The sequence below is a fragment of the Arachis hypogaea genome, chromosome 7 (assembly GCF_003086295.3).
Source record: "Arachis hypogaea cultivar Tifrunner chromosome 7, arahy.Tifrunner.gnm2.J5K5, whole genome shotgun sequence".
NCBI classification, from domain to species: Eukaryota; Viridiplantae; Streptophyta; class Magnoliopsida; order Fabales; family Fabaceae; genus Arachis; species Arachis hypogaea.
The window spans coordinates 35,398,226-35,415,397 of NC_092042.1; the positions used below are offsets into that span (position 1 = coordinate 35,398,226).

The 17,172-nt window shown below is 38.3% G+C and overlaps 2 non-coding genes across 2 annotated transcripts; both read left to right on the forward strand.

The window, feature by feature from the left end:
• Positions 1-3,775: 3,775 nt before the first annotated feature.
• LOC112704811 (small nucleolar RNA R71) lies at positions 3,776-3,879 on the forward strand. The gene has a single exon (XR_003155417.1). It is a non-coding gene; the product is annotated as a small nucleolar RNA R71 (small nucleolar RNA).
• A 7,963-nt stretch (positions 3,880-11,842) lies between these two features.
• On the forward strand, positions 11,843-11,946 carry LOC112704812 (small nucleolar RNA R71). Its single transcript, XR_003155418.1, has one exon. It is a non-coding gene; the product is annotated as a small nucleolar RNA R71 (small nucleolar RNA).
• The last annotated feature ends 5,226 nt before the right edge of the window (positions 11,947-17,172 follow it).

Sequence of the window (17,172 nt, forward strand, 5' to 3'; positions counted from 1 at the left end):
AAGCACTTTGTTTTCCAGTATTACCACCGGATACACAAATGCCACAGACACATAACTGGGTGAACCTTTTCAAATTGTGACTTAGCTTTGCTAGAGTCCCCAGTTAGTGGTGTCCAGAGCTCTTAAGCACACTCTTTTGCTTTGGATCACGACTTTAACCACTCAGTCTCAAGCTTTTCACTTGGACCTTCATGACACAAGCACATGGTTAGGGACAGCTTGATTTAGCCGCTTAGGCCTGGATTTTATTTCCTTGGGCCCTCCTATCCATTGATGCTCAAAGCCTTGGATCATTTTTACCCTTGCCTTTTGGTTTTAAGGGCTATTGGCTTTTTCTACTGCTCCTTCTTTTTCTTTCTATATTTTTTTCGCCATTTTTTTTTCGCAAACTTCCTTTTTCACTGCTTTTTCTTGCTTCAAGAATCAATTTCATGATTTTTTTCAAATCATCAATAACATTTCTCTTTGTTCATCATTCTTTCAAGAGCCAATCAATTTTAACACTCATAAACAACAAGATCAAAAATATGCACTGTTCAAGCATTCATTCAGAAAACAAAATGTATTGCCACCACATCAATATAATTAAATTAAATTCAAGGATAAATTCGAAATTCATGTACTTCTTGTTCTTTTGAATTAAAACATTTTTCATTTAAGAGAGGTGAAGGATTAATGGATTTTATTCATAGCTTTAAGGCATGGTTACATACTAATGATCATGAAATATAGACACAAAACATAGATAAACCTAATACTAAAAACCGAAAACAGAAAGAAATAAGGAACAAGGAATGAATCCACCTGAGTGAGGGTGGCGCCTTCTTGAAGGTCCAATGGTGCTTTTTGAGCTTCTCTATGTCTCTTCCTTGCTTCTGTTGAATGATTCCTAGTAATTTTGGTGTTTCTATCCTTAGTTGCTTCCAATATTTGTGTGGAGGATAACTTATTCCCTGAGGTATCTCAGGGATCTCTTGATTTGCAGCCACATGTTCTACCACTGAGCTATGACGGCTTATAGTCTTTCCATCTCCCAAGACTCAGAGGTGGAAGCTTTTGTCTTCCCTTTGAGGTTTCTCTGGCCTTAGGTGTCATTAATGGTAATGGAAAAGCAAAAAAGCTATGCTTTTACCACACCAAACTTAAAATATTGCTCGCCCTCGAGCAAGAAAGAAAAGAAGAGAAGAAGAAGAAGAAGAGAATATGGTAGAGAGGGAAAGAAGTAGGTTCGGCTATGTGGGAGAAGAAGGGGTTGTGTTGTGTGAGAATGAAGTAGAATGGAAGGGTATTTATAGGGAGAGGGGAGAGGGGAGGGTGGGTGTTCGGCCATATTGGGTGGGAATGGGTGGGAAATTGATTTTATGAAGGTAGGTGGGGTTTATGGGGAAGAGTGGATTGATGTGAAAGGTGAATGGGGTAATTGGGAAGAGGAATTGAGGTGATTGGTGAAGGTTTTTGGGAGATGTGATATGGGAAAGGGTGAAATGAGATTAGGATTAGGAGAGTGTGATTAGAATTAAAAGAAAAGGTGGGAATATGGTAGGTGGGGATCCTGTGGGGTCCACAGATCCTGAGGTGAAAAGAAATACCATTCCTTCACCATATAGGCATGTAAAATGCCTTCGTGCATCATTCTGGCGTTTAAACGCCCATTGGTGCACGTTCTGGGCGTTCAACGCCCATGTAATGCATGTTTCTGGCGTTGAACGCCAGTTTCATGCTTGTTGCTGGCGTTCAACGCCAGCTTGTCTCCTCTAGGCACATTCCTGGCGTTCAGCGCCAGGATGTTGCTTGTTTCTGGCGTTCAGCGCCAGAATGGTGCTCTGTTCTGGCGTTGAACGCCGGCCAGATGCACCTTACTGGCGTTGAACGCCAGCCCGTGCGTCCTCCAGGGTGAAAAAATTTTTTCTTCTGTTTTTGACTCTGTTTTTAATTTTTTTTGATTTTTTCGTGACTCCTCATGATCATGTACCTAATAAAACACAAAATAACAATATAATAAAAATTAGATAAATAAACTTGGGTTGCCTCCCAACAAGCGCTTCTTTAATGTCAATAGCTTGACAGTGGCTCTCATGGAGCCACAAGGTGATCAGGTCAATGTTAGTGTAGTCCCAACACCAAACTTAGAGTTTGGATATGGGGTCTTAACACCAAACTTAGAGTTTGGTTGTGGCCTCACAACACCAAACTTAGAGTTTGACTGTGTGGGTTCTTCTTGACTCTGAACTGAGAGAAGTTCTTCATGCTTACTCTCTTTTGTCACAGAGGGATGGCCATGTGCCTTAAACACAAGGTAGTCCCCATTCAATTGAAGGACTAATTCACCTCTGTTGACATCTATCACAGCTCCTGCTGTGGCTAGGAAAGGTCTTCCAAGGATGATGCAATCATCCTTTTCCTTCCTAGTGTCTAAGATTATGAAATCAGCAGGGATGTAAAGGCCTTCAACCTTTACTAGCACGTCCTCTACTATTCCATAAGCTTGTCTCAATGACTTATCTGCCAATTGCAATGAGAACAAGGCAGGTTGTACCTCAATGATCCCTAACTTCTCCATTACAGAGAGTGGCATAAGATTTATCCCTGACCCTAGATCACATAGAGCTTTGAAAAAGCTCATGGTGCCAATGGTACAAGGTATTAAGAACTTGCCAGGATCTTGTTTCTTTTGAGGTAGAGTTTTCTGAATCCAAGTATCTAGTTCACTAATGAGCAAGGGAGGTTCACTTTCCCAAGTCTCATTACCAAACAGCTTGGCATTCAGCTTCATGATAGCTCCTAAATATTGAGCAACTTGCTCTCCAGTCACATCTTCATCCTCTTCAGAGGAAGAATAGTCTTCAGAGCTCATGAATGGCAGAAGGAGATTTAATGGAATCTCTATGGTCTCTGTATGGGCCTCAGATTCCCTTGGATCCTTAATGGGAAACTCCTTCTTGCTTGAGGGACGTCCCAGGAGGTTTTCCTCACTAGGATTTTCGTCCTCCTCCTCCCTTGTGCATTCGGCCACATTGATCACATCAATGGCCTTGCACTCTCCTTTTGGATTTTCTTCTGTATTGCTTGGGAGAATACTGGGAGGAGTTTCAATGACTTTCTTACTCAGCTGGCCCACTTGTGCCTCCAAATTTCTGATGGAGGATCTTGTTTCATTCATGAAACTGAAAGTGGCCTTTGACAGATCAGAGACAATATTGGCTAAATTAGAAGTGTTTTGTTCAGAATTCTCTGTCTGTTGCTGAGAAGATGATGGATATGGCTTGCTATTGCTTAGCCTATTGCGTCCACCATTGTTAAAGCCTTGTTGAGGCTTTTGTTGATCCTTCCAGGAGAAATTTGGATGATTTCTCCATGATGGATTATAGGTGTTTCCATAAGGTTCACCCATATAATTAACCTCTGCCATGGCAGGGTTCTTAGGATCATAAGCTTCTTCAGAAGCTGCCTCTCTAGTGTTGTTGGATGCATGTTGCAGCCCATTCAGATTTTGAGAGATCATGTTGACCTGTTGAGTCAACACTTTGTTCTGAGCCAATATGGCATTCAGAGCATCAATTTCAAGAACTTCTTTTTTCTGAGGTATTCCATTATTCACGGAATTCCTCTCAGAGGTGTACATGAATTGGTTGTTTGCAACCATGTCAATGAGTTCTTGAGCCTCTTCAGGCGTTTTCTTCAGGTGAATAGATCCACCTGCAGAATGGTCCAATGACATTTTCGAAAATTCAGAGAGACCATAATAGAATTATCTAGTAGGGTCCATTCTGAAAACATGTCAGATGGACATCTTTTGGTCAACTGCTTATATCTTTCCCAAGCTTCATAGAGGGATTCACCATCTTTTTGTTTGAAGGTTTGAACATCCACTCTCAGCTTGCTCAGCTTTTGAGGAGGAAAGAATTTATCCAAGAAGGCAGTGACCAGCTTATCCTAGGAGTCCAGGCTATCCTTAGGTTGTGAATCCAACCATATTCTAGCTCTGTCTCTTACAGCAAAAGGGAAAAGCATGAGTCTGTAGACTTCAGGATCAACTCCATTCGTCTTTACAGTCTCACAGATCTGCAAGAACTCAGTTAAAAACTGATAAGGATCTTCAGATGGAAGTCCATAAAACTTGCAGTTTTGTTGCATTAATGCAACTAGTTGAGGCTTAAGCTCAAAGTTATTGGCTCCAATGGCAGGAATGGAGATGCTTCTTCCATCAAACTTGGACGTTGGCTTTGTGAAGTCACCAAGCATTCTCCTTGCATTATTATTATTATTTTCGGCTGCCATGTCCTTCTCTTGTTCGAAAATTTCTGAAAGGTTGTTTCTGGATTGTTGTAATTTAGCTTCTCTTAATTTTCTCTTCAGAGTCCTTTCAGGTTCTGGATCAATTTCAACAAGAGTGCCTTTTTCCCTGTTCCTGCTCATATGAAAGAGAAGAAAACAAGAAAAGAAAGAGGAATCCTCTATGTCACAGTATAGAGATTCCCTTATGTTAGTAGAAGAAGAAAGGGGTTAGAAGAATGGAGATGGGGATTCGGATTTTTGGATGAAGAGAGGTGAAGAGAAGTGTTAGTAATTAAATAATTAAATAGAAGAAGAAAAGAGAAGGAAGATTTCGAAAATAATTTTTGAAAAAGAGGTTAGTAATTTTCGAAAATCAAAGACAAAATATAATTAAAATTAAAATTTAAAACAGAAAGAATTTTTGAAAAAGAGAGGGAGAATTTTCGAAAATTAGAGAGGGAAAAGTAGTTAGGTGGTTTTGAAAAAGATAAGAAACAAACAAAAAGTTAGTTAGTTGATTGAAAAAGATTTGAAATCAAATTTTGAAAAAGATAAGAGGATAAGAAGTTAGATAAGATATTTTGAAATCAAATTTTGAAAAAGATAAAATTTTTGAAAAAGATAAGATAAAAGATAAAAAGATAAGATAAAATTTTTAATAAAAAGATATTTTGAAAAAGATTTAATTTTTAAAAGACTCAACTAACAAGAAACTACAAGATAAGATTCTAGAACTTAAAGATTGAATCTTTCTTAACAAGAAAGTAACAAACTTCAAATTTTTGAACCAATCACATTAATTGTTAGCTAATTTTCGAAAATTTGATATAAAGATAAGAAAAAGATTTTTGAGAATATTTTGAAAAAGATTTTTGAAATTTTCGAAATTTTTTTAAAAAAATGAAAAAGATATGATTTTTGAAAAAGATTTTGAAAAGATAAGATTTTTTTTTTAAATTGAAATTTTGATTTGACTTGTGAGAAACAACTAATTTTTAAAATTTTTGACCAAGTCAACCCAAAATTTCGAAAATTTGGAGGAAAATAAGGAAAAGATATTTTTTTTGATTTTTTTGAATTTTTAATTATGAGAGAGAAAAACAACAAAAATACTCAATGCATGAAATTTTTAGATCAAAACAATGAATGCATGCAAGAATGCTATGAATGTTAAGATGAACACCAAGAACACTTTGAAGATCATGATGAACATCAAGAACATAATTTTGAAAAATTTTTTATGCAAAGAAAACATGCAAGACACCAAACTTAGAAATTTTTAATGCTTGGAAAATATGAATGCAAAAATGCACATGAAAAACAACAAAAGACACAAAACAAGAAATCATCAAGATCAAACAAGAAGACTTGTCAAGAACAACTTGAAGATCATGAAGAACACTATGAATGCATGAGTTTTTCGAAAAAAATGCAAGAAAAATTCTATAAGCATGCAATTAACACCAAACTTAAAAATTGACTCAAGACTCAAACAAGAACACAAAATATTTTTGATTTTTATGATTTTCTAATTTTTTTGTATTTTTATTTAATTTTTTCAAAAAAAAACATTTTTGGAAAAACGAAAAAGAAAAGAAAAATTTTTGAAAAAGATTTTTGAAAAGAAAATTACCCAATCTGAGCAACAAGATGAACCGTCAGTTGTCCATATTCGAACAATCCCCGGCAACGGCGCCAAAAACTTGGTGGACGAAATTGTGATCCATATTCTTTTGTACTTGTATGAAATTATTATTGTGGCACCAGTTGAATTCACAACTCCGTTCAACTAACCAGCAAGTGTACTGGGTCGTCCAAGTAATAAACCTTACGTGAGTAAGGGTCGATCCCACAGAGATTGTTGGTATGAAGCAAGCTATGGTCACCTTGTAAATCTCAGTTAGGCAGATTAAAATTGGTTTATAGGTTTTTGAAAATAGAAATAAGAAAATAGAAAATAAAAGGGATAGAGTACTTATGCAGATTCATTGGTGGGAATTTCAGATAAGCGAATGGAGATACTGTATGCTCAAGGACGCCTGCTATTCTCCTGCTTCAACTCAATCCTTCTTACTCCTTTCCATGGCAAGCTGTGTATAGGGGTTCACCATCAGCGGTGGCTACTTTCAATCCTCTCGGGAAAATGATCCTCTGCGGCTGTCACTCGCATGGCTAATCGTCTGGAGGCATCACCCATGGTTGATGGCTACATCCCATCCTCGCAGTGAAAACTACGCTCACGCGCTCTGTCACAGCACGGCTAATCACGGGTTGGTTCCTGCGCCTACTGGAATAGAATCCCTTGATTCTTTTGCGTCTGTCACTAACGCCCAGCACTTGCAAGTTTGAAGCACGTCACAGTCATTCATTACCGGAATCCTACTCGGAATACCACAGACAAGGTTAGACTTTCCGGATTCCCAGGATCCTACTCGGAATACCACAGACAAGGTGAGACTTTCCGAATCCTCATAAATGCCACCATCTATCTAGCTTATACCACGCAGATTCTGTTGGGGAATCTGAGAGATACACATTCAAGCTCGGTTGCATGTAGAACGGAAGTGGTTGTCAATCACGTGCGTTCATAAGTGAGAATGATAATGAGGGTTACTTATCATCACATTCATCTTGTTCTTGGGTACGAATGAATATCTTGGAATAAGAATAAGAGAGATTTGAATAAAAGAGAATAGAATTGCATTAATACTTGAGGTACAGCAGAGCTCCACACCCTTAATCTATGGTGTGCAGAAACTCCACCGTTGAAAATACACAAGTAAAAGGTTCAGGCATGGCCGAATGGCCAGCCCCATGGTCTAAGAACTATGCGTTCAAAGATCTGATCCTAAGATCTAAAGTGATCAAAAGATGTCTAATACAATAGATAAATGTTCTATTTATAATAAACTAGCTCCTAGGGTTTACATGAGTAAGTAATTGATGCATAAATCCACTTCCGGGGCCCACTTGGTGTATGCTTGGGCTGAGCTTGATTAATCCACGAGCTGAGGCTTCTCTTGGAGTTGAACTCCGAGTTATGACGTGTTTTGGGCGTTCAACTCCGGATCATGACGTTTTTCTGGCGTTTAACTCCAGACAGCAGCATGAACTTGGCGTTCAACGCCAAGTTACGTCGTCTTTCATCGAATAAAGGATGGACTATTATATATTGCTGGAAAGCTCTGGATGTCTACTTTCCAACGCCGTTGAGAGCTCGCCAATTGGAGTTCTGTAGCTCCAGAAAATCCATTTCGAGTGCAAGGAGGTCAGATTCCAACAGCATCAGCAGTCCTTTTGTCAGCCTTCTTTAGAGTTTTGCTCAAGTCCCTCAATTTCAGCCAGAATTTACCTGAAATCACAGAAAAACACACAAACTCATAGTAAAGTCCAGAAATGTAAATTTAACATAAAAACTAATGAAAACAACCCTAAAAGTAGCTTAAACTCACTAAAAACTATCTAAAAATAATGCCAAAAAGCGTATAAATTATCCGCTCATCACAACACCAAACTTAAATTGTTGCTTGTCCCCAAGCAACTGAAAATTAAATAGGATAAAAGAAGAGAATATACTATAAATTCCAGAATATCAATGAATATTAATTTAATTAGATGAGCGGGACTTGTAGCTTTTTGCTTCTGAACAGTTTTGGCATCTCACTTTTTCCTTTGTAGTTTAGAGTGGTTGGCGTCTCTAGGAACTTAGAATTTCGGATAGTGTTATTGACTCTCCTAGTTAAGCATGTTGATTCTTGAACACAGCTACTTATGAGTCTTGGCCGTGGCCCTAAGCACTTTGTTTTCCAGTATTACCACCGGATACACAAATGCCACAGACACATAACTGGGTGAACCTTTTCAAATTGTGACTTAGCTTTGCTAGAGTCCCCAGTTAGTGGTGTCCAGAGCTCTTAAGCACACTCTTTTGCTTTGGATCACGACTTTAACCACTCAGTCTCAAGCTTTTCACTTGGACCTTCATGACACAAGCACATGGTTAGGGACAGCTTGATTTAGCCGCTTAGGCCTGGATTTTATTTCCTTGGGCCCTCCTATCCATTGATGCTCAAAGCCTTGGATCATTTTTACCCTTGCCTTTTGGTTTTAAGGGCTATTGGCTTTTTCTACTGCTCCTTCTTTTTCTTTCTATATTTTTTTCGCCATTTTTTTTTCGCAAACTTCCTTTTTCACTGCTTTTTCTTGCTTCAAGAATCAATTTCATGATTTTTTTCAAATCATCAATAACATTTCTCTTTGTTCATCATTCTTTCAAGAGCCAATCAATTTTAACACTCATAAACAACAAGATCAAAAATATGCACTGTTCAAGCATTCATTCAGAAAACAAAATGTATTGCCACCACATCAATATAATTAAATTAAATTCAAGGATAAATTCGAAATTCATGTACTTCTTGTTCTTTTGAATTAAAACATTTTTCATTTAAGAGAGGTGAAGGATTAATGGATTTTATTCATAGCTTTAAGGCATGGTTACATACTAATGATCATGAAATATAGACACAAAACATAGATAAACCTAATACTAAAAACCGAAAACAGAAAGAAATAAGGAACAAGGAATGAATCCACCTGAGTGAGGGTGGCGCCTTCTTGAAGGTCCAATGGTGCTTTTTGAGCTTCTCTATGTCTCTTCCTTGCTTCTGTTGAATGATTCCTAGTAATTTTGGTGTTTCTATCCTTAGTTGCTTCCAATATTTGTGTGGAGGATAACTTATTCCCTGAGGTATCTCAGGGATCTCTTGATTTGCAGCCACATGTTCTACCACTGAGCTATGACGGCTTATAGTCTTTCCATCTCCCAAGACTCAGAGGTGGAAGCTTTTGTCTTCCCTTTGAGGTTTCTCTGGCCTTAGGTGTCATTAATGGTAATGGAAAAGCAAAAAAGCTATGCTTTTACCACACCAAACTTAAAATATTGCTCGCCCTCGAGCAAGAAAGAAAAGAAGAGAAGAAGAAGAAGAAGAGAATATGGTAGAGAGGGAAAGAAGTAGGTTCGGCTATGTGGGAGAAGAAGGGGTTGTGTTGTGTGAGAATGAAGTAGAATGGAAGGGTATTTATAGGGAGAGGGGAGAGGGGAGGGTGGGTGTTCGGCCATATTGGGTGGGAATGGGTGGGAAATTGATTTTATGAAGGTAGGTGGGGTTTATGGGGAAGAGTGGATTGATGTGAAAGGTGAATGGGGTAATTGGGAAGAGGAATTGAGGTGATTGGTGAAGGTTTTTGGGAGATGTGATATGGGAAAGGGTGAAATGAGATTAGGATTAGGAGAGTGTGATTAGAATTAAAAGAAAAGGTGGGAATATGGTAGGTGGGGATCCTGTGGGGTCCACAGATCCTGAGGTGAAAAGAAATACCATTCCTTCACCATATAGGCATGTAAAATGCCTTCGTGCATCATTCTGGCGTTTAAACGCCCATTGGTGCACGTTCTGGGCGTTCAACGCCCATGTAATGCATGTTTCTGGCGTTGAACGCCAGTTTCATGCTTGTTGCTGGCGTTCAACGCCAGCTTGTCTCCTCTAGGCACATTCCTGGCGTTCAGCGCCAGGATGTTGCTTGTTTCTGGCGTTCAGCGCCAGAATGGTGCTCTGTTCTGGCGTTGAACGCCGGCCAGATGCACCTTACTGGCGTTGAACGCCAGCCCGTGCGTCCTCCAGGGTGAAAAAATTTTTTCTTCTGTTTTTGACTCTGTTTTTAATTTTTTTTGATTTTTTCGTGACTCCTCATGATCATGTACCTAATAAAACACAAAATAACAATATAATAAAAATTAGATAAATAAACTTGGGTTGCCTCCCAACAAGCGCTTCTTTAATGTCAATAGCTTGACAGTGGCTCTCATGGAGCCACAAGGTGATCAGGTCAATGTTAGTGTAGTCCCAACACCAAACTTAGAGTTTGGATATGGGGTCTTAACACCAAACTTAGAGTTTGGTTGTGGCCTCACAACACCAAACTTAGAGTTTGACTGTGTGGGTTCTTCTTGACTCTGAACTGAGAGAAGTTCTTCATGCTTACTCTCTTTTGTCACAGAGGGATGGCCATGTGCCTTAAACACAAGGTAGTCCCCATTCAATTGAAGGACTAATTCACCTCTGTTGACATCTATCACAGCTCCTGCTGTGGCTAGGAAAGGTCTTCCAAGGATGATGCAATCATCCTTTTCCTTCCTAGTGTCTAAGATTATGAAATCAGCAGGGATGTAAAGGCCTTCAACCTTTACTAGCACGTCCTCTACTATTCCATAAGCTTGTCTCAATGACTTATCTGCCAATTGCAATGAGAACAAGGCAGGTTGTACCTCAATGATCCCTAACTTCTCCATTACAGAGAGTGGCATAAGATTTATCCCTGACCCTAGATCACATAGAGCTTTGAAAAAGCTCATGGTGCCAATGGTACAAGGTATTAAGAACTTGCCAGGATCTTGTTTCTTTTGAGGTAGAGTTTTCTGAATCCAAGTATCTAGTTCACTAATGAGCAAGGGAGGTTCACTTTCCCAAGTCTCATTACCAAACAGCTTGGCATTCAGCTTCATGATAGCTCCTAAATATTGAGCAACTTGCTCTCCAGTCACATCTTCATCCTCTTCAGAGGAAGAATAGTCTTCAGAGCTCATGAATGGCAGAAGGAGATTTAATGGAATCTCTATGGTCTCTGTATGGGCCTCAGATTCCCTTGGATCCTTAATGGGAAACTCCTTCTTGCTTGAGGGACGTCCCAGGAGGTTTTCCTCACTAGGATTTTCGTCCTCCTCCTCCCTTGTGCATTCGGCCACATTGATCACATCAATGGCCTTGCACTCTCCTTTTGGATTTTCTTCTGTATTGCTTGGGAGAATACTGGGAGGAGTTTCAATGACTTTCTTACTCAGCTGGCCCACTTGTGCCTCCAAATTTCTGATGGAGGATCTTGTTTCATTCATGAAACTGAAAGTGGCCTTTGACAGATCAGAGACAATATTGGCTAAATTAGAAGTGTTTTGTTCAGAATTCTCTGTCTGTTGCTGAGAAGATGATGGATATGGCTTGCTATTGCTTAGCCTATTGCGTCCACCATTGTTAAAGCCTTGTTGAGGCTTTTGTTGATCCTTCCAGGAGAAATTTGGATGATTTCTCCATGATGGATTATAGGTGTTTCCATAAGGTTCACCCATATAATTAACCTCTGCCATGGCAGGGTTCTTAGGATCATAAGCTTCTTCAGAAGCTGCCTCTCTAGTGTTGTTGGATGCATGTTGCAGCCCATTCAGATTTTGAGAGATCATGTTGACCTGTTGAGTCAACACTTTGTTCTGAGCCAATATGGCATTCAGAGCATCAATTTCAAGAACTTCTTTTTTCTGAGGTATTCCATTATTCACGGAATTCCTCTCAGAGGTGTACATGAATTGGTTGTTTGCAACCATGTCAATGAGTTCTTGAGCCTCTTCAGGCGTTTTCTTCAGGTGAATAGATCCACCTGCAGAATGGTCCAATGACATTTTCGAAAATTCAGAGAGACCATAATAGAATTATCTAGTAGGGTCCATTCTGAAAACATGTCAGATGGACATCTTTTGGTCAACTGCTTATATCTTTCCCAAGCTTCATAGAGGGATTCACCATCTTTTTGTTTGAAGGTTTGAACATCCACTCTCAGCTTGCTCAGCTTTTGAGGAGGAAAGAATTTATCCAAGAAGGCAGTGACCAGCTTATCCTAGGAGTCCAGGCTATCCTTAGGTTGTGAATCCAACCATATTCTAGCTCTGTCTCTTACAGCAAAAGGGAAAAGCATGAGTCTGTAGACTTCAGGATCAACTCCATTCGTCTTTACAGTCTCACAGATCTGCAAGAACTCAGTTAAAAACTGATAAGGATCTTCAGATGGAAGTCCATAAAACTTGCAGTTTTGTTGCATTAATGCAACTAGTTGAGGCTTAAGCTCAAAGTTATTGGCTCCAATGGCAGGAATGGAGATGCTTCTTCCATCAAACTTGGACGTTGGCTTTGTGAAGTCACCAAGCATTCTCCTTGCATTATTATTATTATTTTCGGCTGCCATGTCCTTCTCTTGTTCGAAAATTTCTGAAAGGTTGTTTCTGGATTGTTGTAATTTAGCTTCTCTTAATTTTCTCTTCAGAGTCCTTTCAGGTTCTGGATCAATTTCAACAAGAGTGCCTTTTTCCCTGTTCCTGCTCATATGAAAGAGAAGAAAACAAGAAAAGAAAGAGGAATCCTCTATGTCACAGTATAGAGATTCCCTTATGTTAGTAGAAGAAGAAAGGGGTTAGAAGAATGGAGATGGGGATTCGGATTTTTGGATGAAGAGAGGTGAAGAGAAGTGTTAGTAATTAAATAATTAAATAGAAGAAGAAAAGAGAAGGAAGATTTCGAAAATAATTTTTGAAAAAGAGGTTAGTAATTTTCGAAAATCAAAGACAAAATATAATTAAAATTAAAATTTAAAACAGAAAGAATTTTTGAAAAAGAGAGGGAGAATTTTCGAAAATTAGAGAGGGAAAAGTAGTTAGGTGGTTTTGAAAAAGATAAAAAACAAACAAAAAGTTAGTTAGTTGATTGAAAAAGATTTGAAATCAAATTTTGAAAAAGATAAGAGGATAAGAAGTTAGATAAGATATTTTGAAATCAAATTTTGAAAAAGATAAAATTTTTGAAAAAGATAAGATAAAAGATAAAAAGATAAGATAAAATTTTTAATAAAAAGATATTTTGAAAAAGATTTAATTTTTAAAAGACTCAACTAACAAGAAACTACAAGATAAGATTCTAGAACTTAAAGATTGAATCTTTCTTAACAAGAAAGTAACAAACTTCAAATTTTTGAACCAATCACATTAATTGTTAGCTAATTTTCGAAAATTTGATATAAAGATAAGAAAAAGATTTTTGAGAATATTTTGAAAAAGATTTTTGAAATTTTCGAAATTTTTTTAAAAAAATGAAAAAGATATGATTTTTGAAAAAGATTTTGAAAAGATAAGATTTTTTTTTTAAATTGAAATTTTGATTTGACTTGTGAGAAACAACTAATTTTTAAAATTTTTGACCAAGTCAACCCAAAATTTCGAAAATTTGGAGGAAAATAAGGAAAAGATATTTTTTTTGATTTTTTTGAATTTTTAATTATGAGAGAGAAAAACAACAAAAATACTCAATGCATGAAATTTTTAGATCAAAACAATGAATGCATGCAAGAATGCTATGAATGTTAAGATGAACACCAAGAACACTTTGAAGATCATGATGAACATCAAGAACATAATTTTGAAAAATTTTTTATGCAAAGAAAACATGCAAGACACCAAACTTAGAAATTTTTAATGCTTGGAAAATATGAATGCAAAAATGCACATGAAAAACAACAAAAGACACAAAACAAGAAATCATCAAGATCAAACAAGAAGACTTGTCAAGAACAACTTGAAGATCATGAAGAACACTATGAATGCATGAGTTTTTCGAAAAAAATGCAAGAAAAATTCTATAAGCATGCAATTAACACCAAACTTAAAAATTGACTCAAGACTCAAACAAGAACACAAAATATTTTTGATTTTTATGATTTTCTAATTTTTTTGTATTTTTATTTAATTTTTTCAAAAAAAAACATTTTTGGAAAAACGAAAAAGAAAAGAAAAATTTTTGAAAAAGATTTTTGAAAAGAAAATTACCCAATCTGAGCAACAAGATGAACCGTCAGTTGTCCATATTCGAACAATCCCCGGCAACGGCGCCAAAAACTTGGTGGACGAAATTGTGATCCATATTCTTTTGTACTTGTATGAAATTATTATTGTGGCACCAGTTGAATTCACAACTCCGTTCAACTAACCAGCAAGTGTACTGGGTCGTCCAAGTAATAAACCTTACGTGAGTAAGGGTCGATCCCACAGAGATTGTTGGTATGAAGCAAGCTATGGTCACCTTGTAAATCTCAGTTAGGCAGATTAAAATTGGTTTATAGGTTTTTGAAAATAGAAATAAGAAAATAGAAAATAAAAGGGATAGAGTACTTATGCAGATTCATTGGTGGGAATTTCAGATAAGCGAATGGAGATACTGTATGCTCAAGGACGCCTGCTATTCTCCTGCTTCAACTCAATCCTTCTTACTCCTTTCCATGGCAAGCTGTGTATAGGGGTTCACCATCAGCGGTGGCTACTTTCAATCCTCTCGGGAAAATGATCCTCTGCGGCTGTCACTCGCATGGCTAATCGTCTGGAGGCATCACCCATGGTTGATGGCTACATCCCATCCTCGCAGTGAAAACTACGCTCACGCGCTCTGTCACAGCACGGCTAATCACGGGTTGGTTCCTGCGCCTACTGGAATAGAATCCCTTGATTCTTTTGCGTCTGTCACTAACGCCCAGCACTTGCAAGTTTGAAGCACGTCACAGTCATTCATTACTGGAATCCTACTCGGAATACCACAGACAAGGTTAGACTTTCCGGATTCCCAGGATCCTACTCGGAATACCACAGACAAGGTGAGACTTTCCGAATCCTCATAAATGCCACCATCTATCTAGCTTATACCACGCAGATTCTGTTGGGGAATCTGAGAGATACACATTCAAGCTCGGTTGCATGTAGAACGGAAGTGGTTGTCAATCACGTGCGTTCATAAGTGAGAATGATAATGAGGGTTACTTATCATCACATTCATCTTGTTCTTGGGTACGAATGAATATCTTGGAATAAGAATAAGAGAGATTTGAATAAAAGAGAATAGAATTGCATTAATACTTGAGGTACAGCAGAGCTCCACACCCTTAATCTATGGTGTGCAGAAACTCCACCGTTGAAAATACACAAGTAAAAGGTTCAGGCATGGCCGAATGGCCAGCCCCCATGGTCTAAGAACTATGCGTTCAAAGATCTGATCCTAAGATCTAAAGTGATCAAAAGATGTCTAATACAATAGATAAATGTTCTATTTATAATAAACTAGCTCCTAGGGTTTACATGAGTAAGTAATTGATGCATAAATCCACTTCCGGGGCCCACTTGGTGTATGCTTGGGCTGAGCTTGATTAATCCACGAGCTGAGGCTTCTCTTGGAGTTGAACTCCGAGTTATGACGTGTTTTGGGCGTTCAACTCCGGATCATGACGTTTTTCTGGCGTTTAACTCCAGACAGCAGCATGAACTTGGCGTTCAACGCCAAGTTACGTCGTCTTTCTTCGAATAAAGCATGGACTATTATATATTGCTGGAAAGCTCTGGATGTCTACTTTCCAACGCCGTTGAGAGCGCGCCAAATGGAGTGCTGTAGCTCCAGAAAATCCATTTCGAGTGCAAGGAGGTCAGATTCCAACAGCATCAGCAGTCCTTTTGTCAGCCTTCTTCAGAGTTTTGCTCAAGTCCCTCAATTTCAGCCAGAATTTACCTGAAATCACAGAAAAACACACAAACTCATAGTAAAGTCCAGAAATGTGAATTTAACATAAAAACTAATGAAAACATCCCTAAAAGTAGCTTAAACTCACTAAAAACTATCTAAAAACAATGCCAAAAAGCGTATAAATTATCCGCTCATCACTCAACCCAAGCACACACCAAGTGGGCCCCGGAAGTGGATTTTTATGTCATTTACTCATTTCTGTATACCCTAGGTTACTAGCTTACTATTAATAGGATCTTTTGACATTGTTTCTGTACCTTATGACACTTTACATGTTTCTCATTGTACCTTCCACAGCATGAGTCTCTAAACCCCATGGTTGGGGGTGAGGAGCTCTTCTGTGTCTTGATGGATTAATGTAATTACTACTGTTTTTCATTCAATCATGCTTGCTTCCATTCCAAGATATCACTTGTTCGTAACCCAGATGAATATGATGATCCGTGACACTCATCATATTCTCAACTATGAACGTGTGCCTGACAACCACCTCCGTTCTACCTTAGATTAAGTAGATATCTTTTGGATTCTTTAACCGGAATCTTCGTGGTATAAGCTAAAACTGATGGCGGCATTCAAGAGAATCCGAAAGGTCTAAACCTTGTCTATGGTATTCTGAGTAGGATTCAATGATTGAATGACTGTGACGAGCTTCAAACTCCTGAGGGCGGGGCGTTAGTGACAGACACAAAAGAATCATTGGATTCTATTCCGGCCTGATTGAGAACCGACAGATGGATAGCCGTGCCGTGACAGGGTGCGTTGAACATTTCCACTGAGAGGATGGGAGGTAGCCACTGACAACAGTGAAACCCTTGCATACAGCTTGCCATGGAAGGAGCCTTGCGTGCTTGAAGAAGAAGACAGTAGGAAAGCAGAGATTCAAAAGATGGAGCATCTCCAAAACCTCAACCTATTCTCCATTACTGCAAAACAAGTACTTATTTCATGTTCTTTTACTTCTCACAATCAATCCTGATAATTTCTGATATCCTAACTAAGATTTACAAGATAACCATAGCTTGCTTCAAGCCGACAATCTCCGTGGGATCGACCCTTACTCACGTAAGGTATTACTTGGACGACCCAGTGCACTTGCTGGTTAGTTGTGCGGAATTGCAAAAGTGTGATTGCAATTTCGTGCACCATCTATATACCCAAATTGCATGAGCAATAGGTCTTACATGTAAAGGATCCTGTACCCATGTCTCAAAATTTCCCTGCCAAGCTACATGAAACAGATTCCCAGAAGTCCACAGAAAAATTATTGCTAATTGTCCGAAATGCGAAGCAAAAATATTTTGATAAAGACGTTCCTCAGTAATATCATCATAACTCTCGAAGTCATGTGTGGTAGCAATACCAAACCAAATACGACGAGTAGTGGGGTCCTGAGCTAAACCTTGGCTAAACCTTGGAAATCTCAATGCCATAATGCTTTTCAAATCCTCCTAGCCATTAT